Raw genomic sequence first — 25,491 nt, 5'->3', positions numbered from 1 at the left:
AGCCACTCCCTTAAAGGGCCCCTCCCAGACACAGTTGCACTAAACAACACAAGATCCACAGAGCCGACAACTGGTTGCAGACCCTGTGCATGCAGCATGGATCCCCAGCTGCAGCAGCAGCAGCCAGAAGCCCTGGGCTAAGGGCTGCTGCACACAGTGACCATAGAGCCCCGCAGGGGCTGGAGAGAGCATCTCTCAACCCCTCAGCTGATGGCCACCATGGCGGACCCCACTATTTCGATGTTGCAGGACGCGGATCGTCTACACGTGCCCTACTTCAACGTTCAACTTCGAAGTAGGGCGCTATTCCTATCCCCTCATGGGGTTAGCAGCTTCGACGTCTTGCCGCCTAACGTCGATGTTAACATCGAAATAGCGCCCAACACGTGTAGCTGTGATGGGCGCTATTTCGAAGTTAGTGCTGCTACTTCGAAGTAGCGTGCACGTGTAGACACGGCTATGCTTGAGCAAACTGTAAAAATTATAGTAATTTGCTAAAACCCTGTTAAATTGTCACGTATTTCTGCTGTGCCTGTTCCCCATGGATCCTCTTTACCAGTGCATTTGCATGTAAACAGACACTCTTACTTAATAGTCCTCCTTCTTCAGCCTGACTCAGTTGATGTCACAGATCCAGTATTTGAAAACTTCCTATTCACCACAAACAAAGGTGAAATTGTCACTTCAGAAATACAATTATGCATTAACCTGAAAATGGTAGGGCGACAGTCATTGAGATCAGAAAGGGACCTTTTTTGGTGGGGAGTGACTATATCACAAAAAAAGAAAATATCTTCATGTTGGTTAATTGGGTTTTGATGGAATATTGTGGATTCAATTGTTCATGCCTTCTTTACAAGTTTGAAGGAAGGGAGGAGGAGGTACAAAGACACACTCAAAGATATGGAGGTTTTCAAACCCCATTGATATTAGGTTCGGTGAGTTAGAAGGTGACCATCCCTCCTGTTTTCGGTGGGACAGTCCCATGTTTTGGATGGCAAAAAGGCGCCCCAACTTATTTTGAAAAAGGGACTAGTTGTCCCGTATCTGCTACGCAGAGGCATCTGCCCGCTGGAGAGCACGTACTGGGCACCAGTACATGCTCTCCAACAGAGGGAGTAGGCAGGTTAGCTGAGAGAGGAGGAGCACCGTGGCTACTCCATCCCTGCCACTTCTCTGAGGCTCTGGAAAGGGGGGGAAATGTCCCCCCCAATCCTATATGTGACCAGGGTGAGATGGTCACCCTAGTGAGTTAAGTGGTATTAGGTGAGTTAGATGCTTAAGTACCTTTGAGGATCTGAACCATATAACATTCCCAGTAGTAGAAACAGTATTCACTGCAGACACTGGGGAAGTTTGCCACTGACTTCAGAGGACCTATTTCATCCATTGTCTTTATACTTTTATGAGCAGTAGGACTGCTCCAGACTGCCTGCACTCGTCTCGCCAAAGGGACTGAGGAGGGGAGGAAGAAACGGTTGACTTGGAACAAAAAAGGCACATGCTGCCCTCAGTGAATGGCACAGTAGTTGCTCTTCTCCTGCTCCTTATGAGTCTTCTATAGTGGGGCTGAAGCAACTAGACATTAGACAGGATGAAGAAAGACCAGTAACTTATTTTGCGTGATATTACTGATCCCTCCGCTCTCAGAATTACAAACAACAGAACAGATGTGGACCCCTCCTGCTCCTTACACCCTTTTCTCACTCATGTTCAAGGTCAGCTTGCCAGTGTTGACTAACTTGATCTGTGGGTAACAAGATAGGGAGCTTATTATTCCTTTTAACTGGCCTGAAGATTTGGTGCCATATAATTTTATTATCAATTACTGGTTATTAAAACTGGAACAAAATCTATTGTACTTTCACTCCCATCATCCTTGCCAACTCTGTCAATTGTATCGAGTCTCCTGATATTGTTTTTCTTCAACCTCAGGCCTTGGAGTCAGGTTATTACATGAGAATCTCAGCTTGTTTGTTTTCTCTTTTTTTTAAAACTGAGTTTGTGGCCTTCTGGTTGTGGAAAGAAGTTTGAAAACATAACACAGGTATACTTGAAAGTCTCAGAAACAGTCTCAGAGGCAACTGAAACAAATATTTTTTGAAGCTCAAAATATTTAAGCCACTCTTTTAAATTCAGGATTTTTTGAATACTTAGGTTTGATAACTACTACTACCATGAGAGCTTTACTTAGATACATTGGATTCATATGTTTCCCTTCCTCTGCGTGTGTCTCAGTCTTCTCCCTGGTGCTTGCTACTTGAAGTGGCTTATCCCATCCCATTGCACAGGCTGAGTTCTAGGTTCTTTCTTATGATGCCTGATGCCCCTTCCCACAGTGACTCCTGAGACATGACAGATGCTATCCCTTATGGAAAAGAATAATATTATTCTATGCTAGCAAAGAGTATAAAGCCCAATATACACGAAACAATTGAGAACATCAACAAAAAATGGAGCAAAGAAAGTAAACACCTGGAAATAGCAATATTACAAATCAGGAAAATAGGATCTGGTAAAGGAAAAGGATAAGATTATTAGGCATTAAACATTAATAAATGAATTACTTCCCAATTTCCCAGCACTCACAGTTTATCCCAGCTCCCCAGCTCCGTGGTCCAGCCCCTGTCTGCTCACTTCCTGGCATATTCAGGCAGATGGCAAATCCAAAGATGAGTGTTTAAGTGCTTTGAACATCAACCGGGTTAAACACAAAGAATCTCTTCACTGTGTCTTCACCTTGGGTGGGGAAGGGTTCCCTCCTGGCTCCTGGTCTGGAGTCCTGTGGAAGTCTCAGCTAGACATCAGCAGTTGATGCTGGGTCATATTTTTCATTCTCAGGATGCTGGTCTCTGCAAGCTGGAACTGCCTGACCCAGGAACCACTTTCCACACTGAAACACTTTAAAAACTCCTTTGTGAAGAGAGGCTCCATGAGCAGTTCTGTTTCTGGGACAGATCCCTCAAAACTTAAACTAAAACTGGTCTCTCACAGAAACTCCCACTGAAGGAATGAGCTGCCCTACCATATCACTGGTTTGGTAAAGTGCTGGTCTTCTAGATCATCCCATGCAGAAGACTCCCTGTTGGTCTCAGCAGAGATTTCCAGACCATTCTGTCCCTAACTCTAACCCTGACTCCAAACATACTAGCAAATGGCATTGGAGAGCTTTGATAAGCCATAATATGTCATAATACATATGTGAGGACCCCACATGGAGGCTCAGTCTGCAGTTCCAGGAACTGGCAAACTTAAGTTGGCGCTAGAAACACTGACATTTCTTATGCTTGTAAATTCATTCTGTATCTTTCCCCCTTTCTTCTGCCAGTATACCCCCAACATTAATGTGTTAATATATCTCTTTGTAAGTGAAATGAAAAGAACCAGCACTAATTCCCAGGCTTTGACACATCATTATGTATTCTAATGAAGACAGTATTGAAATTCTCATGTCGCTCAAAGACTAATGATTCTCATCAAAATCTAATATCGGCACTATCGTGTTTCAGAAGTTGCACCACTCTGCCTCTTACAATGCTCTTTGCAACAGATGAACCTTCAATGATGGATTGTTATTTTTTCCAGCATCAACATTAATCCCTCCTCTTTTCTGTAACGCTACGTCTACACTAGCCCAAAACTAAGTTTACTAGTGAAGTTCACTAATGAAGCACTGAAATACATATTCAGTGCCTCATTAGAATGCTGGCAACCACAGCACCTCGAAATTGACACAGCTTGCCACCACGCGGCTCATCCACATGGGGCTCCTTTTCGAAAGGACCCCGGCAACTTCAAAGTCCCCTTATTCCTATCTGCTGTTAGGAATAAGGGGATTTCGAAGTTGGTGGGGTCCTTTTGAAAAGGAGCCTCATCTGGATGAGCCGCGCAGTGGCAAGCCATGTCAATTTCAAAGTGCCGTGGCTACCGGCGTTCTAATGAGGCGCTGAATATGTACTTCAGCACTTCATTAGTAAACTTTGAAATGGCCATTTGCATGGCCATTTCAAAGTTTTGGGCTAGTGTAGACACAGCCTAAGTGTAAACTGATTATCAAATGCAGTCAATTATTCAATTGACAAATGTACTAAAATGTATTTTTCACTTTTGCTTAAAAATGGTAATGAAGTTCTTAGAGGAACAATTCCATTCACTCTTAATTATAGCATTATTTTCCTGCTTGCTTGCTTAGTGGCATGGGTAAGTCACAAAGAATCCTAGTCGCAATGGAAAATGTGTAACTACTACAGGTTGACCCTCTCTAGTCCGGCACCATTGGGACCTGATCAGTTCTGAACGAGAAAATTTGCTGGACCACAATAGGTCAATATTCTCTAGCAGCATTACCAAAACTTCCAATGCTTATTGGGCCCTTAGAAGTTATTTAGAGGTAAATTGCAGCTAAATAACAGCAAAGAACACTGAAAGGCAGGACTGGTGGCTATACAACAAATTAACGGGACCATGGGAAACTTGGCCACCCCCATGATAAGTGGTCATCTGGCTAACTAAAATTGTGCTGGATTATAGATGTGGCCAGATGGAAAGCTTCAGGACGAGAAAGGTTCAACCCATATTTTCGGAATCTTGATGAGGTTCTGCAGTCTGGATTCCTAATGTCTACCCCATATAGTTATCTCAATCAATATTTAAGGATGAATTAGAGTAAGATACTTGCAGCAGTGATATCCATACCAACAGATAGGTAGGGAAACTTTAAACGCCACCATAAAAATATAGTAATGTGGATTTTATTACTTTAAGAAATTCAATATTAGAAGGTTTAGGAAGTTGCTCTATTTATTTATTTTTTAACATTCAGCAAATTTCAGAATTGATTAAACTTGCTCCCAAGGAGAACCTCTTTTTAACAATTAGGAGGAACTCTGGTGCCACTTGGGCTTTGTGCTGGCCCTCTGCACAGGAGATAGTTTAACTGAGCACATTCATGTATTAAACATAATGCTTGACATTAGAAATTACCTTTTTTGTTTCAATTTTATCTGCATTCTGTGATTTATAATACAAATTTTAAAAGGTACTTTATGGAAAATTGTTTCTCAGACAAAATGGACTACAAAAATGTGTGGCCATCTCATTGACCCAGTTGTGTTGTTTGCTCTCGTACAGTTTTCTGTTTATAGTGCACTGGACTGGGACGCGGGACACCTGGATTCTAATCTTGATCATCTCACAGGTTTGGGGCAAGTAATTTCACCTCTCTGTTCCTTTTATTCTTCACCTGTAAAGTGAAGATAATAATATTTACCTGCTTTACAAAAGGTTTTAAGATCTGTGGATAAAGCCTACCATATAAGACTTAGATATTTATTATTTATACACTCCATATAATAAAAATATCCTAGTAAGTCATATAGGCCTACTACTTAACTATAGGGAAACATCCCTACTCTGCTGAATAATTACTTTATCCTGCCTGTTTACAAATATTTTAGTGATGGAGCTTCCTACTGATCTTGGAAGAATATTCCATGTTCTTTCATTATTCCGTTCAAAAAAATCTTTGATGGCAAGTGTAATTTATTCTTTATTGAACTTCATACAAATTTCCATTTCAATATTTTTGTTGCCATGACAAGGTAAGTTCTGCTGAAGCCACAATCTCAAGCAGCTGTGTGTAGGGCTTGCTTTTGTTGTGGCAAACAAAGTTCAATTTTATTGCTGTCCATTTCTAATTGGTGCACATTGTGAGGCTACTCCTCTGGTCTCCCTTCACATATCCCTCTTTGCCGCAAAGTTATATTGGATTTGTCTCACACTTTTCAGCAGATTGTCCTCCATTATTCCTCAGAGCTTGATGACGCATCTATTTCATACTACTTAGTGTAATGAAGTGGAAATTGTCAAGTGGAAATGATTGCAAACGTAGGTTTCTAGTGTAACTAATACAAAGTGATGTATTTTGTCATATCATCACCTCCTTCAATATTTATATCATCTAGATAAGTGGTTCTCAAACTCCATAGGTGGCCCGTGGAGTAAAGCTGAAAAGCTATAGCTGGGTCTACATGTGAGCACCTTTCCGAAAGGGCAAAAATCGAAGTTCGGTTGTCAAAACAGCAGCCATCAAAAAAGAGCACCTTCCACCATTATCAGATTGGCATTTCGATCCGCTCTTTCAAAGTGCTGCCTCAGGTCTTTCGAAAGATAGCGCCCACACGGCTCCAAGCCCTCTTTCGAAAGAAGGGAGGCAGGAAACACTGCGGACAGGGTCCCATGGCCGACAAGCCATTCCGGGGCTGCAGCCAGGCACCCCCTTTAGAAGTCCTCTGCCTCCACCCTCCGCTCCGCATGAGCCAAGTGCTGCCCAGTCTAGCAGAGCCCACCCGTGCCCACAATGGAGACACAGTGACAGCTCCTGCAGGAGGACACCCTCATTATGGACACCCTGCAGCAATGCTGTGCACCATCGCCACAGCCACACCTGATCTCATTGGGTGGCTGGGAGGTCCCCCTGGGGCTGTGGGACTCCCCCACCCAGGGCACCACCGGGCACTCCCCCAGGTGCTCCAACACCTCTGGACCCACTCCAACAGCACCGACTGGTGGGAGTGCCTGAGGCTGGGGGAGTGGGGTTAGGAAAGGTGGCTGTGAAACTTCTGCATGTCGAGGCAGACCTTCGAGGAGATCTGCCACTGGCTCACCCCTGCACTCTGGCACCAGGACACCTGCATGCGGCCAGCCCTCACGCTGGAAAAACAGGTCACAATCACCATCTGGAAGCTGGCCAGCCTGGACTCCTACCGTTCTGTGGGACAACAGTTCAGGGTGTGCAAGGCCACCGTCAGGGCTATACTTATGGAGGTAAGGTGGGGCTGGGTCTCACGTCCCCCATGGGTGGGTTGGGGGGCTGGTGTGAGGGGAACCCACCACTGTAAGGGGCCAGACAGGAGGGGAGCAGGGGGATGCATGGGGTGGGGGCACAAAGGGCCCAAGGTGAGTGGGGAGACGGCTTGCCACCTGCACTAGATCCCGTGTCCTCCTCCCGCTGCTGCAGGTCGTTAGAGCCATCAACTCAATGCTGCTCCATAGGGTCATCCGCCTGGGGGATCTGGACAACACTGGGCTTTCCGAACTGCATCGGCGCTTTGGATGGCACGCACATCCCCATCCACGCCCTGCCACACAGCGCTGGCAAGTACGTCAACAGGAAGGGCTACCATTCAGGCCCTGGTGGATGTGGGGAGCAGTTCACCGACATCTATGTGAGCAGCTGGGCTGGCTGCACCCACAATGCCCAGGTCTTCCAGAACTCTGGCCTCTGCCAGCACATGGGGGCTGGCATCTTCATCCCCCAGCAGGAGATTCTGGTGGCAGAGGACATTACCATGCCACTCTGCATGGTGACAGATGCGGCGTACCCCCTGCAGCTGTGGCTCATGAGGCCATACACGGGACACCTCAACCCCACCCAGGAGGCATTCAATCAGCACCCCAACCATGCCCTCAATGTCATGGAGTGGGCCTTCAGGCACCTAAAGGGGTGGTGGAGGTGCCTCCACATGCGACTAGAGGTCGGGGTCCTGAACATGCTCCAGGTGGTGGGCACCTGTTGCATCCTCCACAATGTTGTGGAGGGAAAGGGGGATGCCTACATCCCTGGAGGTAGCCCTCCGGCCGAGGCCAACTATGAGGAGCTGGGCACCACCCCCATCTGCCAGGCCCACCAGGATGGCCACTGCATCAGCGAGGCCCTCAGGCAGGCCTTTCCCGATGGCCACCTCTGACCCACATGCACACCCACAGTCCCCATCCCCTGTCTCCCACCAGTACCCCCAGCCACACATCCATCACCCACCATTCCCCTGAGGAGCACAGCATGGAGTGGTGAACATTGTACAGGGGGTGGGAATCTCACTTGGAGGGGAGCTGGGGAAACCTAACTTGGAGGGGGGCAGGCAGCTTATTCTGGGGCAGAGGTGGTGGGCTGTGAGTCCCGTCAGCCCCTGGAGCCCCTGCCTCCCTGGGTACAGGGTCCATGGCAGGGTGGAGAGGGTGTGGAGAGCACTGGAAGGTAATGCTGGCAAGTGGGCCTGGTGGGGGCAGAGGGTGCAGACCCAGTGGGGGTGGAGGGTGCAGGCTCAGTGGGGGGAGCTGACGGGGGGGGCAGAAGGCAGGCAATGGTGGCCACATGGTCCTGGAGATTGTGGCCAATGCCCTCCAGTGTGGTCAGCAGCCTCTCCCAGGCTGCCCTCCACCACTCCATCTCAGCCTGGGCAAGCTGCAGGTGCTGTTCGGCCCGCTCGGCCTGGCACTGGCTGTCTGGGTCCTCCTTGGCCCAGCAGGGGGCCCTCCAAACACGGCCCTGATGGCATGTTGCCTGGGGTGGCATCCAGGCGCCTCCGAGGGCTATGGGGGGGCTCTCAGGGATGAGGCACAGCACATGGCTCTCCTGGCCCACGGATGGCATGGCTGTGTGGAGAGGACAGCATGTCAGTAATGTGCCCCGGACAGAGGGGACCTGGCTGTGGCCCACCCCATGGGGCCCCTGCCCCCTAAAGGACACTGACCCCTCCCAAGGGCAACGACCCCCCCAATGGACTGGGCCTCTCGGCCTGGGGTTGCAGCCAGGGGTCTTTCATTCAGGTGGCCCTTCTTGGCCTGCAGTGTGCAGGCCCCGGGTGCTGTCTGGCACTGAGCAGCCACCTCCCCATGCAGCTTGTGGTGCTGTCCACTAAAGGTTGGTGCTGAGCATCACTGGTAGGCCACCATGGGGTGCTGCATCACAAGTGGGGGCTGGCCTGTGTGCGGCCCAGGATCACTACTCCTGTGTGCGGGTGACTAGCCATCGTATCACCCCCCACCCTGTACAGCAGGTGTGCAATCCTCCCTGTATGTACCAGAGCGTCCTTTGGCAATGTCCAGGGATGGCTGGCTCCCAGTCGCCTAGCTTGAGGAGCAGGAGGGGAGGATGGTGGTAAAGTCCCCCTCCTCACTCGACCTCTCTGTGGTCCCCTCGCCCTCCTGGGTTTCTGGTCCGGGCTGCTCCTCCTCCTCCTCTGGCTGCAGCTCCTCAACCGAGGTGTCCAGGAATGACAGGGTAGGGAGCCGTTCTGGGGCCCCAGGATGCCCCGGAGCTCTCGGAAGAAGGGGCATGTGGCTGCAGCTGCCCTGGCGTGGTCGGCTTGGTCCCTGACCCAGGCACAGCCCTGCCTCAGCACCTTTACCTTGGAGTATACCTGCTCTGCGATACACTCCGGGAGGACCCGGTCTGGAGGCCCTGCACCAGCAGTCCGAAGGCAGCGGCATTGCGCCAATTGACCCCTATCTCATGCAGGACCACCTCCTCCTCCTTCCACAGGCCAAGGAGGTCCTGCAGCTCCCGTTCCAGCTGGGGAGCAGATTTTTTTTTCCTCCCCTTGGGAGCCCTGTGGGGGCTCAGAAGGTGGGCCGTGGGACTTGCAGAGGGGCTGGCTGCTGGCCATGCTGTCGCGCTGGACCGTGGGGCTGGAGCATGTGTACAGGCTGCTCCCAGCACACTTTCAGCTTCCTGCCATGGGTTTCCTGTGTGTGTGCAGCTTTAAGGCATCTGAACACAGGGACCATGGAGCCCTGCTGCTGCCATCTAGAGTGGCCCCGTGCTCCAGCTGACCGGCGCCATGGAGGACCTGTATTTCGAAAAAGCGGACTGTAGAGTGTCTACCTGTGTATTCTTTCGATTTAGTATTTCAAAAGGGCTTGATCTTCCTGATCTGGGATTGGGGTTCGGATGTCCTATGAGCTCATAGGAATAAGGGAATTTTGATGTTGGCGGGGTCCTTTTGAAAAGGACCCTAGTGTACACGAGCAATGTGGCAATAAAATGTGGCACTTCCGAAGTGCTGCAGCCACTCACATGCTAATGAGGTGCTGAATATGCATTTCAGCACCTCATTAGTATTCTTCAATCTGGCCATTAGCTTGGCCATTTCAAAGTTTTTGCTAAGTGTAGACACAGCCTATGTGTTATGATGTTGTTGTTTTATACATCTGCATAGGGGGCAGTGACTTCAGTTTCAGATTTTCCTGTTTAAGGACTACTGAGTTGGGGTTGGCTCCATCATCTCTCAAGCCCTAGTTCTTGCAATAGAATTGTTTTCATTAGTCCTTTGTGAAAATTCAGTGAAATTTTCAATAATGAAAACTAAAATCAATCTATTGCAAATCGATTAGCAATGTTCAAACTCCTGTGAAATCTTGATCAAGGGTCACATATTCCATGTAACTGACTAAGCTGATATGACTAAAGAAATGGGCTAATGCATCTTAAGTTCCAAATTCAGTTCAACATCATCTTATAGTGGTGTTAGTTTTATAAAAATGCTGATCAACAAAGTGTCTTGAAATACTGATACCTGATTAATGATATTTTTAATTAAATGGAAGTTTCTGAGCATCTTCCAAAAAAGGGACGTATTTAGAAAGCTAGCAGAAGAAAAACAAAGTTAATGAATAATGGTTATATTTGTTGGCTTGCATCTCAGATCTATGGCTTCTAATAAAGTGTTTTGATAGCTGTAAATAGTGGGAATTTGCAGGTGAAACAAGCTCCCTACCACATCATATACCACTATTTGACAGATTATTAAATCACCTAAGATATCAAAATCAGTAAATGCTGCATGACCTTGAGGTCTAACATAGGAACAATTGTCAAATGATTTTCTTAGAGATGAACAAAGCATTTTTCAACAGCGTAGTCACAGTGTTCTACATGGTATAAGTGGCTCCAAAGGGAGAGCAATAATTAGGAGATAAACAAAGGTCAATGATGTGGGAGCTTTCATGACTAGTTCAATGTGAGTTTCTGCTGCTACTAAAATTCTATTAGCAATGCATGAGAAAAAATTAATCTAATAAATTTTGTAAACATATGAAAAATATACAAGTAGAAACACTCTTCAAATATTTGTAAATTAAATCTACAACTATGTGCCAAAATTATTTAGTAAGTAGATTCTTCATCATTTTCCTAGTTCATATTTTCATAAGCTGTCATATTAGTTTGTCCAAAAGCCTCATCATCAGTGTATTGAAAATTCCATTGGAAATGAAGTATATGTTATTTAATAACACTTCTATTTTAAGATCAATATTGATTTTTATTCACTTTTCCAGCAAATAATGTACGAGTTGGGTGAAGAATTTGGGGCAAATAATTCATTTGCTGGAAAATGCAGTATTGAGCTGATTGAAATGATTTGTGAATTTATGCTGATTTAAATGATTTCAGCTCCCCCACCGCCACCCACCAAAAAAGAGGTAAATGTAGTCATCAAGTGTTCATTTCAAAATGACGTTTGTTACAAAATATATCTTGTTTCCATTTAAAAAGAGAACAAAACAAAATAGGATAAAAGCCACCCAAAATATATTAAATGAAAAAAAGGTGAACAATAATTTTGGAAGGTTTTGTTTATGTTTCAGAGAAAAATTGAAAAAAAATTGTGTTGTGCCCCCCCCCCAAAGAAAAAAATGAAAAAGTTCTTTTGGCAGGCTGGGGGAATTATTCAATTCAGTCATTGAGCCAAAAAATTGGTTACAGTATTCACTCAGCTCTACATAATGTGACTTCTAGAATTACATTAGAGTTATTTCTGTTATAGTTTCATTGAATATTAATTTAAATGGTGTCCAGTTGAGATTATCATCATGAAGAGTGTATGAATATGTGTAGTATATTTTATTTGGAGTGTTCCATTTAATATCACTTGAAGAACAAATCTTGTACTCAAATATTTTTATGTGTAAAAAGCCTTACTGTTTCTAACATTGGCTAGTCTCAGAGGCAACCTATATAAACCCTGGATTCTGTTTTTTTTCTCCCCATTTTTAGCTTATGACCTAATAAATTTGTTGGTGTCTAAGGTGCCACAGGACTGCTTGTTATTTGTAATACTGACCAGTGCTAGAACAAACCATGCAATAGGCTGTTATGGGTTAAAATAGTCCTGAAGATTTATTCCTAATACCCAGTATTTATAAATTCATTTATGTGAAAACTTGAGGGTTTACTTTTTGGACAAGATGACACATACACCCATGATAACAACTTGCTTTCTGCCCTTTTCCAACTGCCTGTTTACTTTTCCCAGCATGACATGTGCTTTCTCCACGTGTGTGTTTTTAATTGTGTTTCCCCTCAGTGGGAGCCCACTCTCACCCTGTTGTCCTTGTAAGGATGACACTGAGATATCTGTAACGGTAAGGACAGCAGCCATAATGAGAGCACCATCCCACCCCATGTCAGTCATAGGGGTGGCAAAGGGTGAATAGTTTAGGAGCTGTGCAGCAAGTGAGGGAAGGTGATTGCTCTGCAGAATTCCCAAAGTTAGTAGGAACAGTGCTTCATTTCTGGAACATGTAGGAGCTAAAGATAGCAACCACGTCCTTCTACAAGCCTAGGATATCATGAAGCAGTACTTCAGGATGACCCTTTTTTCTGTACGCTTCTCCTTCCCCACTCCCTGCATACACAAAAAACACAATTCAAAGAAAGGTAATTCTTTGGAGCTCTAAAACCCTGCAGGAATTGTATTCTTGAGCTGCACTGAACCCAAACAATAGGCTTTAGTTTTCTATTCTCTAAGCATGGTCCATGTTTGCAATCTTTTCGATGCAGTTGGAATAGTTTCAAAATCCCTTCATATTGCCCCCAAATTAGGATTTTGCTGCTGAATACTGTGCCACAGGGCCCCATAAAACAATGTCCCAGCTTCACAAGTTAAGTCTAGTATATTGCATGGTACACTGAATCTTTATGTAAAGAATGAAGCACTACTGAATGCTTCTCCACTGGTGTTCACATGAAAGCATCACAGAATGCCTCTCAGCTTGTTGCAGACTAAAAATCATTTTCTCTTCTCCCTCATAGCCAGCCCCTTTGAGCAGTGGAATCAACGTGTGTGGCCCTACCATAGCACATAATTATCTGAGCAGAGTGGAAAGATCCAGCTGTGAAAGGTACTTTTCTACAGGTAACGTATGGCTACTTGGAGTGTCCCACCTGCAGTGGCTTCAACAACTGCAGATTGCCACATAAAAGGCTTCCAGTGGGCTAAGTGGCTTTGCTCACTGATCTCCTGTCTTCCCTCATACTGTTTTCTGTTTTGATAAAGCTTTGATTCAGTACACTCAATACACTGAGCTACAACCATTTCACAACTGAAAGCAAGCCTTTTGACAACAGTGTTTCTATAGCCTTTGTGAATCCCAGAGCTAATCCCCACTCCCTTCTAATAACACATACACATTTGATTAGAAGTTCTTTTGGGCAGAACTATGTCTTCTTAACTTGTGTTAGCTAATGTGTAGTAACTAACAGAAGGTAAAATCTAGTGAAGGTGGGACAGTTTGAAGCTTTTACATGTATTAGCAAGTGGAAGCTGAATATGCATTTCAGCGCTTCATTAGTAAACTTCGAAATGGCCATTTGCATGGCCATTTCGAAGTTTGGGGCACGTGTAGATGTAGCCAATGAGTCCTGTTTCAGCACAGAAGTTGCCCAAAATTAGGATGGTGACAGAATAAGAGAATAAAGGAAGAGAAAGAACACAGAGGAAAAACACAGCAATATGTACCTTCTGCTTCTGTATCTGAAAGTGTCCTCTTGAATTATATAGAATGCTATACTCACAATATTCCCCACCCTGTGGTTTGTCCACAGTGGAAAAACAAGATTTAATGATGGCAGCAATCCATTCTTTCTTCACTTCTCAAAATAATAAGCCTCAATATAAATGATACAACTACAGCATCAGCTTCCCATTGTAGCATGTGTGAACTATTTTTCTGTATTTTCCCTGTATTAGCCAATCATTTAAAAAGCATTATAATTAAGTATTCTCCCTGCCTTCCACCCTTGCTAAGAGTGGCGGGGGGAGCATCATAATAAGTGGTTTGTGTTGCTGGTCTCGATGCTGACTTCAAGAAGCAAAACTGTGCTTCTTGAACTATGATGCTGGGATGATGGAATTCTGAATAATCAAAATTCAAAGCCATTCTATTTCCTTGTCAGATTCAAAGACCTGTAAGTCAAAGGCATTTACCTCAAAGACAACGTTCTAGTTTTAATGAATGCAGAAAATCCTCATAGCTTTTCCTTCATTTGCCTCTAGTGGCTCCTTTTATTTAAAAAAAAAATGTGTTCTCTAAAGCAGAGGTTCCCAAAACTTATTTTGCTGTGCCTTCCATTGTTCATTCATGTCTCATGCTTGCCCCCTCTTTCTAAGAAGCAGACTGTTTGCATAAACAAGAAAATTTTATTTTCTTGCCAGTCGTACCATAGGCTTAGGACAGCAAGCAACATCAGTTGAACAGTATCACTACTCTACTACTGAATTAACTTGAACATAAATGAACTCTTGATGACTCACTTTTGTCTCAGTGCATAAAATGAGCCAGTTTGCTAGTGCACAATTTGCAAACGCATGTTATAAGACAGTGTCAACAACGAATCCGTCTCTATATTCAAGAGGCTTATGTACTTGCTTTTCATGTAAGTAAGTAAAGAAACATTCACCACACAGAAGAAAAACCATTAAAAAAGAGTGAACAAGGATTTTGATAACTGAGATGGGCAACACTTCTGAAACTGAGAACCAGAACTGATCTAGACAGTTGACTTTAAAATGTCTCTCTCAAAACAGAGGCATTAGCAACATTGATCATATTATATTCTAGTCTTACAAAAATCTTGGCCTTTGCTACAAAGTCCTTTGAAAATGGACTTTAAACTGAGGTGAACTACTGCAATTAATTTGCATCTGTTTTGGGAAACAGTCACTGAATTCTTTATAAAGCTGAGGCAAATGCTCCAGAATTACATCTTAAAGGACAGATGTAAGGAGACAAAACAACGAGAATTTAGCTATACTGTCTTGCAACGCACATATAGCTACTCTATAGCAAACACTCTTGGCAAAGCTCTGTATTTTTCCATGCATAATTAAAATGTTACAGTTTTTACTGTGCAAAGAAAGTTTAAGTTCTTTGAGTTTGTCAAGTATGCCAACCTAATAGTCAGTACAGGCTGAACTCAAAGGTCAAGGAAATGGTGGTGAAATGATGATTCCGAGCCAACCAAAACCACACAACTTTCTTCCCTGAGATTTCAGATTCTAAATCTTTACTATATGACAGCTATCTTGCTTCTGTGTGAAGCAGGGTTGCAGATGCAGTGATTCCATAAGAAGAGGCATGAGTTCAATGATGAAGCTTTTATGAGGTTTACAACTTCACAGCAGCAGTTACTACATCAAACAGCTTTTAGCATCATTTTTGCATCTTCCTGTGTATACAGTGGGGGCATCAAACACAATGGTCACCCAAACAGTAAGCCCCTGGCTGCATCCAGTTATGGAATTTGTGTCATCTGCATAAATCTCAACACAATTATTCCGTTAAGTTTTTTTTTTTTTCATCATGGACCAGTCTAAAATTCCGAATAGGTCTTTAGAAGTACATTTCCTTGAGACAAAACAGCAAAATAAAAAGTAATGATTTCCCCGCAAGGGTACAGTCAGTATTCTCACTGATCTGTAGTAAGAAAAAAGGGCTTTATAAGACTGCTTCAACTAGCTGCTCATCCACACCACCTGCCTTAACAGCACTTTTGAGGCTATCCATGTTGTGAGACAGTGGAATGAGACTTAGCTGATAGGCAGGTCTCCTTCCACATACGGTTAATGCGATTTCAATCTCTGCAGACATTGCAAGTTGCATGAGATTTTCCCCTTCTTGCTACTTAGTAACAGACCAAATAGGATGCTCCAAATGCTTTCACAAGAATAGTGCTGTTTTTTTCAGTTACCTTAATCTATCAGAATTTCAATTAAAAAAAACCTGTGGTTTATTTCTGAGGGCTGGAAATTTGGTCTCCAAGTCTGTTTGAGGGATTGAGGGTTTTTTTTTTTAATGGTTTATTTTTTGATTGGTTGGTTTCATGCAATCCTGACAAAAATGTCAGCACCAAAAACACATTGTGGTTGAGGCTTTTCATCTGAATCAGTATGTGGGAATTCTAAAACCACATATTCCTTATTTACTTTTTCCACAGATCTATTTGTTCTGTTCTTCGCATCAACATCCTTAACTTTATGCTTCACAAAGGCTACATCTACACTACAAAACAACTTTGAAATCGACTCTTCGAGTCGCCTGGTTGCAGCCGCAGCCACGTGAGGATGTGGGTAGGGCAATGGTGCAGCCTCCCATTTCTCTGCAGCTGCAGCCCACTGCTATGGGCTGGAGCAGTTCCCCCACAGTGGACTTCTGGAGACAGAAGGAGACATGGGGACACCCTGTCAGTGCTGTGTCGGCCCCCACTCTGCTAACACCCACCCCCCTCCCCTACTGTCCGATGTCCCGTGTGCCCCGTGGGATCCTGGGCGCTGAGAGTTTCCCACCTGGTGAAAGTCAGGCTGTGTTTGGTACCCTCCCTCCTCTCAGGTGGGTGGGCCCATCCCTGGCTCTGTGACATCCCAGTTCCCCCATACCTACAATCTGCAACCTCCAGGAGCTTGGGCAAGGCTCGGCTGGACAGGGCTTCACTGGTCGTCCTGGATGGGAAGGCAATGACGAGGGCCGTGTCACTGGAGCCTCATCATCGCCCTCGGTCTTGAGAGGCTGGTGGTGTTGGAGGGGCCTGCATCGTCATTGGTGTCCACAGGGGGAGCGGCAGTGTCTACCAGGAGCTCCAGAGTGGCCACCTTCCTCGGCCCCATGAGCCTATGCAGTTCTCTGTAATGAGGGCAGTGGACGGGCCATGCCCCCGACCAGCTGGCAGAATCACAAGCTTTGCAGTAGGCCTGCCTCAGTTCTTTTACTTTTATCCGGACAATGATCCCAGTGCAGCCAGGGTGACCTCAGATGGTAAGCCCACTAGCCAGCCTGTCATAGGCCTCGGCATTTTGGTGGTAGGTGCCAGTTTGCCAAAGTCTCTCCTTCTGCCCCCATAGAGCAAGGAGGTGCTTTAGTTCCCCCTCAGTCCAAGAGGGTACCCTCTTGACATGCCCCCTGACTGGGCACTGCAAGCTTCAGATGTGCCATCTGGGGCTTCTGGGGTGTCAGGGGGGTCCTGCAATACTGCCATGGTGGCCAGGAGGGTGCAGGCACTGGCTGGATTTTCGAGTGGGGGCAGTCCGATGGGGAGTTCGTGCTGCCCCTGCTTGTGGCACACTCTCAGCTTCCTGCCTGGGGTTGCTAGGGAGCCGGTTCCTTTCTGGCAGCTGGCAGGGACCATAGAACCTTGTGTGGGCTAGCCAGAGCATCTCCATGCTTGGGGGGGGCACTTATTTCAAAGTAGTGAGTGCATAGACACCCTACTCTGAAGTTTAACTTCAAAGCAGGGCACTAGTGCATTCCCGAGAATGGAGTAAGGACTTCAAAGTAAGACTCCCTCACTTTGAAATTAACTTTGAAGTAAGGGAAAGTGTGTGTAGATGCTCTGCAGGCTACTTTGAAGTAGTCCTTTACATCAAAGTTAACTTTGAGGTAAGATTCTAGTGTGTAGATGCACCCAAAATGTTCCATTCATTCAAAATGATCGAACATCAAAGTAATTAACGTAGACAGACATGTGAGTGAAATGTCACACTGACATCAGGCATACACCATTTGTGGGAATGAGAGGGCACTGATATCATCTGACCCCACTAGTCAGTGAGGCTTTGGTACTATGCAATGGCAACCTCAGGACTTGAGGGACAAAACCCATGAGACTCTTTCTGAAGAGGATTTTTTTTCAATTATGATATTTCTTATATTTTGAAGAAACAGAAAACAGTTCTTAACCAATCAGGTGCTCAGGCTGCCCACCCCAATAACCTCATTATGACCCACAGAGCATATCTGAGAGTTTGAAAACCAAAGTTTTAAAGATCTCTCACTGCTATATTCCACATTCGCATTTTAGATTCAATTTGATTTCCTGATTAAATGATGTTTCCTTTCAGTGATACATTTTTATCTGGATTCTGACCTAGCATCTCTTTTACAAGAGCAGTTTACCATTGCAGTTGAATTCACTGCAATAGGTCATAAACTGACCCTATATAGTATGCTCCAAATCTTGTCTGGGTACCTTTACAATATTAATTTTGGGTAGAGGGATGGGCAATAACACAGAAGGGACCTGTGTTGTTAATTATTTTTTTTATATTTTTCAAATGCAGCCTTTTCGTATATTAACTACAGTGAATTATGAAAAGACATAAAATTACAAGGCATTAATATCATGTAACCTTGATTTATGTATCTATGCATATATTTAATAATATAATATATAATATAATAATGCATATGGCCAGGGGAACTCTGGCAGTGCAGGGGCTGAGGGCTGGCAGCTCCAGCCCCTAGAACCCAGGTGGCAGGGCCTGGTGCTGGTTAATTGAGAATTCCAGTTTAACAATACCAGATAAGAAGGAGTTTATTGTACCTCTTTTTTTTTTCATCTGTAGCTATCAAGGCATTTCCCAGATCTTAAAATATTTAGCTCCATAATTCCCTGCTAGGACCAGCATTATTATCTTCATTTATACATGGGAAATTGAGATGCAGAGGCTAAGCACCTTTCTCAGTTCACAGAAGTCTTTGGCAAAGCAGAAAATTTAATCCTGGTCTTCCAAATTTTCAGAGTGAGGTATTATTTATTAGATTATCCTTCTCTACATTAGCCTTGGTGATCTCCTGAAATGGTACTCTGGAATGGCTTGGAAACTTCACAGGGCTTCTAAACTCTCAACATTAAAAAAAAATTGCTTGTTTTTTGAGGAAAGAAGGGGCTGTTGGCAAACCAGAGGGATGTCATTCTAAGCAGAGAAGGGCAAATCTCTGTGAGGATATTAAGAGAAAAAGGACCATAGGAACATTGATGAAAATGAGAGAAGATGATGGCAGGACAAGAGGAGAAATAAGAAGCTGGTGTTGTAAGAAACAAGAAGCCAGTCATGACACTCCAATGGTGGTGGATGGAACAGCAGGCATGAAGGGAACTTCAGCAGTGACACAGATATGGAACAGGAACAGGGAAGAGGCCAAGACAGGAGTTTAGTTTAATGAGGATGGAAGCTAGCCACAACAAACACAAGGGCTTGAGCAATGAGAATAATAAGGACAGAAGGGAAGAGGTAGGATGTGGTGGACAGAGATCATCAGAAAAAATACAAAATTAGATTTTAAAGGGACAGCCAAAAGGTGAAGTCTAAAGTTACACAGCAACTGAGAGAAGCCATTCCCTGCATGCCTGGATGTACATGAATTATTTCTAGTTGATTTTTTCCTGAACTGAACCAACTGCTCTTTACCTTGTTCACCTCTGCAGGGCCCATATCTGCTTACAACAACCCTCAACTGTGGTGCTCCACAGCTGCTGCTCCTCTTCCCAGATAACAAGCCATCACACTTATTTAAATGTGTATTGAGTCACAGATTGGCCATGGCAAAAAACTCCAGGTAGCCATCCAAACTCTGTCCCTGCTGACCCCCACTGCCCCAAGAGTATGGAGGGGGGGGGCTAGCCCAAACCACCACCCATGCTGCTGTGGCCACACTGCTCTTTTCAGTGATTATAGCTTGCATGTATATGGCTGCCCATTCTGGGAATCACACTTCCCAATTTCTGTGTAGACGTGCTATCAAAGGCACACTTGAAGAGGCAAGACTACCCAGAGGAGGAGGGATTGGGTTTGAGAGATAACACTTTACAGGGAAATATGAGCAGTAGCAATGCCTCCCCCTCTCCTATCACAATTCCAATCGTTCTTGAAAGCTCCAACAGCAGGCTGTTGCAGCTTGCAGATTGGTGACTCTTCCCCCAAGGTGGATTTGTTAACAGTGAAAAGCCTTTAAGCTTGCCAGACCTATCAGCATAACATTGAACATATTAATAGTCATTAAGCAGTAAAGAAAAATGTAACAGACATATGCCAACCTTACTTACTGACAAAACCATTGTGCATTACTTTGTCTACAGGACCTAAGTTTAAATTTTGTTTTAAACGTGTGTAGCAGGGCCAGGGCGACGGGCCCCTTGGATGGAGCCCCAACAAGCAGGGCAATCACAGGCAGCTGGGTGGGAGATGGCTCAGCCTAATTAAAGCCAGCTGGCCTGAATGACTGGGCCAATAAGAGTCCTTTAAAACCTTCACAGTGGGAAGGGCAGGGGGAGAGAGTGAGAGGTGAGCAGAGAGACACAAGGAGAAGGGATTAGTGGGAAAGAACAGGTTTGAGAGGAGCAGAGGAGAGCAGCAGGAACACTGGAGATCACAGAGGGAGAGTGGGAGCTTCTACAGATCAAGAATAAGGACCTGTAACTGCTGTGGCCTGGATGAGATACCGGGGGAATCGTTTGGGGAAGTGGTCCAGGGAGGAGAGCTGCTCTGCCAAGGGCTAAGGGAGTCAGCTCCTCCCACTGGCAGCTGCACAGGGTCCCTGGGCTGGAACCCGGCAGAAATGGGCCGGGGCCGGGTTCCTCCCAGACCACCTCTTGCCCCAGCGAGGGCAACAGAGCCCTTAAGTGGTCCTAATGGACTGAACAGAGGCCAGAGACCCAGGAATAGGACTAACTTTGTCACACATGTCATTAGTTTGTGGCTGAAGATTGTAAAATCACATCTCTACAAAAACTCATTGTAGATGTCTTTAGCTGTGCAATCTAAGTATTTAACTTTAGTCTTAAATGCTTGGATCTTCAGACATTCAGTTTTTTATCTTGTTCAAAAGACCTTCCTTTTCTAAAATATCCATTTTAAGTTTTAATTACAATAGTATAAAAACTTGCTTCCAAAGTCTTCCTGTCCTTTCTGTTCATCCCTATTCTTCCTTCATCCCCCTGTCAGAAAGCCCTTACAGGGACAAAATTAGTTTTCTTCCAGATAACTGGGCAATGAATTTCCCTTTTACTTCTGAATATTTGATGAAGTAGTTTAAGAGAACTACTAAAATCATCTGATGCACCTAAAATCTTTGGAAACATATTTTAATATTAACATATAGTGAAATTTCAGAAACATGTCTTGTTATGAAAATCACAGAAAATAAATTAGTGTTCCCTTTTTCTAAAAGTAACGAACTTTGTTATGAGTGCATAAATCCATTAACTGATGTTGGCATACATAAGTGTGTCCTCTATGCAGAGATTTTCATTGTCTGTTACAATATCATTATGGATATAGGCAACTAAACTAAAACCATGAAAATAATTTCACACAGAATAACAAACCACTCGTCAGATACTCATAAATAATTCTGGTCACTCTGAGCTTAAACAAAATACTAATTGGTGGAGAGCAGGCCCATAACCTTTTATCAGTTATGTTCCAATTGTTTGAAAGTGTATTTACTGTATAAAATCCATTTGGTAAAGAAAAATCCCAGTTGTCCCATCCCCACTTAAAAAATCTCCCAAAGGCAGCATCAGTCATAAAAGAGACAAACTCTGAGACAGAAAAAGAGGAAACAAGACTGTTCTATGATTTGCAAATGCTTCCCTGCAATGAATTTGCTTCATGAACAGAAGGCAATCTCTTCCAGAGAAACAAATAAGTAGAAAGTAAAATAGAATAAAGAGGTGGAATGTAATCTAAATACTTGGCTGGCTCAGAGCTTTCAGTTTGACATCTCAGGTTATAAATAATCAAGGGCCTTTGTATTATCCCTGTTGTAGAGCACTGGTATTCATGAATACTTAAAAATCCACTGACAACTGGTAATGTTTCATCAACCAGAAAGAAGAAAAGGGAAATTAGTGTTGTTTTTCTGTCACCCTTTATGGGAGAGAGATCAAAGAAAAGATTTTCACACCAGTAAAGAGCTTGTCAATCTTTTTCTATCCTTATGCATAAGGATGCAATTCTGCAATGTGACACTCTGCAGGTTCACAGAGATGTGCAAAAAATAAACAGCTTCAGGATCCCATCCATCCTCTGAGTAGTTTCCACGGGGTTCACTATTGATTGATTTGATTGATTGATTGATTTTTCATAGAAAAATGGACATCTGAATATTGACTCTGAGCTATGTAATTGGGTTTGGTGGTAGATTTATCTGTGTGTAGGCACCAGAAGGTAATGAAGATGTAGCAGAACATGGCTCCCTGAAAAGTAACCAAGTATATATATAGCTTGTCAGCTCTGGCCCTCCCCTTTACTGAGACCCCCCCTCCTTAAATCCTCCTCTGAAACCCCGCAACTCATGCATCTGAAAAAGCAGGTCTTTACCCATGAAAGCTTATGCTCCAAAATATCTGTTAGTCTCAGAGGTGCCACAGGACTTCTTGTTGTTTTTCAAGTATACAGTGATTAGGGATGGGTTTTCTGGAACATTAGTAGGACAAAGGTCTGGGATTAAAGATCTTTTGCCACTGAACTATGTGAATAAGATTTATGTGTTTTCAGGATTTAAGATGTATGTTTCCAGATTCCCATAGATTATTCGCAATAAGGGGTAAACTTCAAATGGTACATACCATGCATTTTGGATTGTAATCTGTCTCTTCTTCCTGTACATACATTCTCCTACAGCCCTCTGCCAAAATGTACACATGCCTAGGAAGGCATACACAATTAAGAACTAAAAAGAAGAACGTGAATTCAGAAAATGATGTTTGAACCAAAGCCCTATCTTGGCATGATATCTCATCAAAGCCTTGCTGATTGTGACTGGAGAAACTCACACACAGCAACTACTCAAGCTCATCATGCACTAAGCATTTTTAACTCCCCTTACCTTTCCTCCCTGGGTTATTCGGGAGCAGGCAACACTCGCCTGTGCACCTGAGTGCCTGATGGGTTTTGCATTACACACTTAACTTACATTTACACTAGCCCCTCCTTTTGGAGGGGGCATGTTATTGAGGCAGTTTGGAAGATGCTAATGAGGCACTGACATGAATACGCACCTCATTAGCATAATGGCAGCCATGTGTGATTTGAAAGTGCTGCTTTCAGAACACATGACTCCCATGTAGACGGGGGCCTTTCGAAAGGACCCCCAGACTTCCAAAGCCTCTTCTTCCTATAACCAAATAGGAAGAAGAGACTCTCAAAGTCCGGGGGTTCTTTTGAAAGGCCCACATCTACACAGGCATCACGTGTTCCGAAAGTGACACTTTTGAACTGCGCGTGGCTGCCATTATGATAATGAGGTGCTGCAATTCATATCAGTGCCTCATTAGCATCTTCTGAACTGCCTCATTAACATGCCCCTTCGGAAAGGAGGGGGCTAGTGTAGACGTACTGTAATGGTGTGTCTTGAGAACCTCCAGAAATACTTAAACCCAGATTATTACTAGAATAACTCCAAAACAGTAATTACAAATAATATGTATCTGATTGACCAAATTAGAATCAACACACATCTTTACTTGACAACTCAAGGAAACAGGGTTAACAGAACTAAACTTGAATAAAATCAGTTAAGAAAGTACATAGAAATAAATGAAACTTAACTAATGGGCATTTACGCTGCCATCAGTAACCCCACCCCAGCGTGTACATGCCTCAGATATCAGAGTTGCAGATGCTTCCATTGGTGCACCTGCAGATCTTCAGCTGGATGGGAGACAGCTCGATGATGGTTCTGTGTGTTGGTCCAGACAAAGCAATTAGCTGAACAGCCCCTCTGACATCCAAGCTGGCCCCTGCAGCACTTTAACATCTGTGCCTCCCCTGAAGTGGCCTGTTTGACCACAAGCTGCACCATGCCCTCTGCAGAAGGCCTTCACTTCCCAAAACACAGAGACCACCATTCATTTTCTCTCTCTGCCTGGCAGAAAAGTCACAGTTTCCTTCTTTTTTTCCTCAAGACATCATGGGACTTGTAGTCTCTAGAGTTAAACTGGAGCACAAAGGTTCCTCCCAATAAAAGAGGCTCCCGTAGATGGAGAGGCCCTACACATTCATTTGACAAGGACAGGTATAGCCTCAAACTCGGGCAGTTAGCATGTCTTTGCTGTCATTTTGAAGAAAGGATGTTAAAATAACAATTTAGATTTACGAGAGCTGAAAAATGAGTACAGTGTGTTGAGGAACCATTCCAAGGAACAGCAGAAATATGTGAAAAACATAGAGAGATCAGACTTGCATTTGCAATTTTATCAATAGCAAAATCTGTCATCTGCCAGTGAAATTCAGCCACTTCTAGGATGGAACATGGTTCCTGTTGTGCTCAACCAACATTAAGCAAGCACATAATTTTTTGTTTAGCCTGAACTCTCATCCAACAGGAGGTGTTCTAGATTCATACAACCTGAAGTGAAGATATGAGAGTTAATACACCTGCTTGGGGAAAAAACAAAAAAAAAATCGACGTGATAACTTTAAATGAAACATGCAAATTTTGGTCATTACTAAATTATTTTGCTGGATTTCGATTCTGATTCTGAATGATTAAACTAATGCTCCATGGAAAATTTGGAATGTATTTCTATTTTAATGTTACAGGATATTCTTCCCATCATATTTTATTTTTAAGAAGATTCATTGAAAGGCAAAGTAATGTACCTGTTCTAGTACAGAGCATATCTATTCTAAACTGAACATTTGATGAAAGTAAAGAATGCTCTTTTCTGAATGATTGCTCCTAGCTGACATTCAGAAGATTGCATTATCCAAACCTTTTTACTGTTGCCATAAAATGTGTACTAAAACTCTAATTTCCAAACCCAATTATGGGGTTCTTTTAAAAATTCTCATGTGTATCTTCTGTGGTGTAAGGGTATGAATTTTTTAAAAAGTAAATTAATGGAAAATATAAGATCTCAAAAATGAAATACATAGGGAATAAATTTCATGACAGACCCTAGAAAAGTCTGCTTCAGGGTTATAAAACATTTTAAGATTCTTTGACATATCTAGAATACTTTGTACAGGACGTTGTTTGGTAGGTAATCAAATTTGAGAGGAAAGGCAGACTTGAGGCTATGAACATGGGATTAGGCAGGTCTGAGTTTCATTTCTGTCTCTGCCACAGATTTATAACTTTGGACAAACCACTTCAGATCTGATAGAGAGCTGACTGAAGTCTATTGGTTTCAAAAAGCATTCAATGGAGCACAAATTTTCAAATTAGTGTGCCCACAGTTAATTACTTCTGTCCATTTCATCCAGTCAAAAAGCAGAAAAATTACCACATGACATGTGAGGCCATATTGACTTACATGACTTATGTGTCTACATATATTCAGATTCCATAGAGGTATCTTGAATTGGATCCCCACAAGTACCTGTGGTCGGTTCTGAAAAACTTTGCTTTGTATCCTAATCCCAGATATGTCATTGACCTGCTATGAGCTCTTGGATAAATCAATGTAAAATAGGCATAATAAAATTTGCACGTTTGTAAAGCACTTTGATGTCCTAGGGAGAAGAAAAGTATATAAATGCAAACTTTTTGTTGTTTCTATGCTATAAATTTAATTATCATTTAGACGTTCATTATAGAATTCTTATTTATGATTTTCTGTTTAAATTTTATTAGGTTATGTTTGGTTTT

The sequence above is a fragment of the Carettochelys insculpta genome, chromosome 6 (assembly GCF_033958435.1).
Source record: "Carettochelys insculpta isolate YL-2023 chromosome 6, ASM3395843v1, whole genome shotgun sequence".
Lineage (NCBI taxonomy): Eukaryota > Metazoa > Chordata > Testudines > Carettochelyidae > Carettochelys > Carettochelys insculpta.
The sequence above is the reverse complement of the archived record's forward strand: the minus strand, read 5'-3'. Positions refer to the sequence as shown.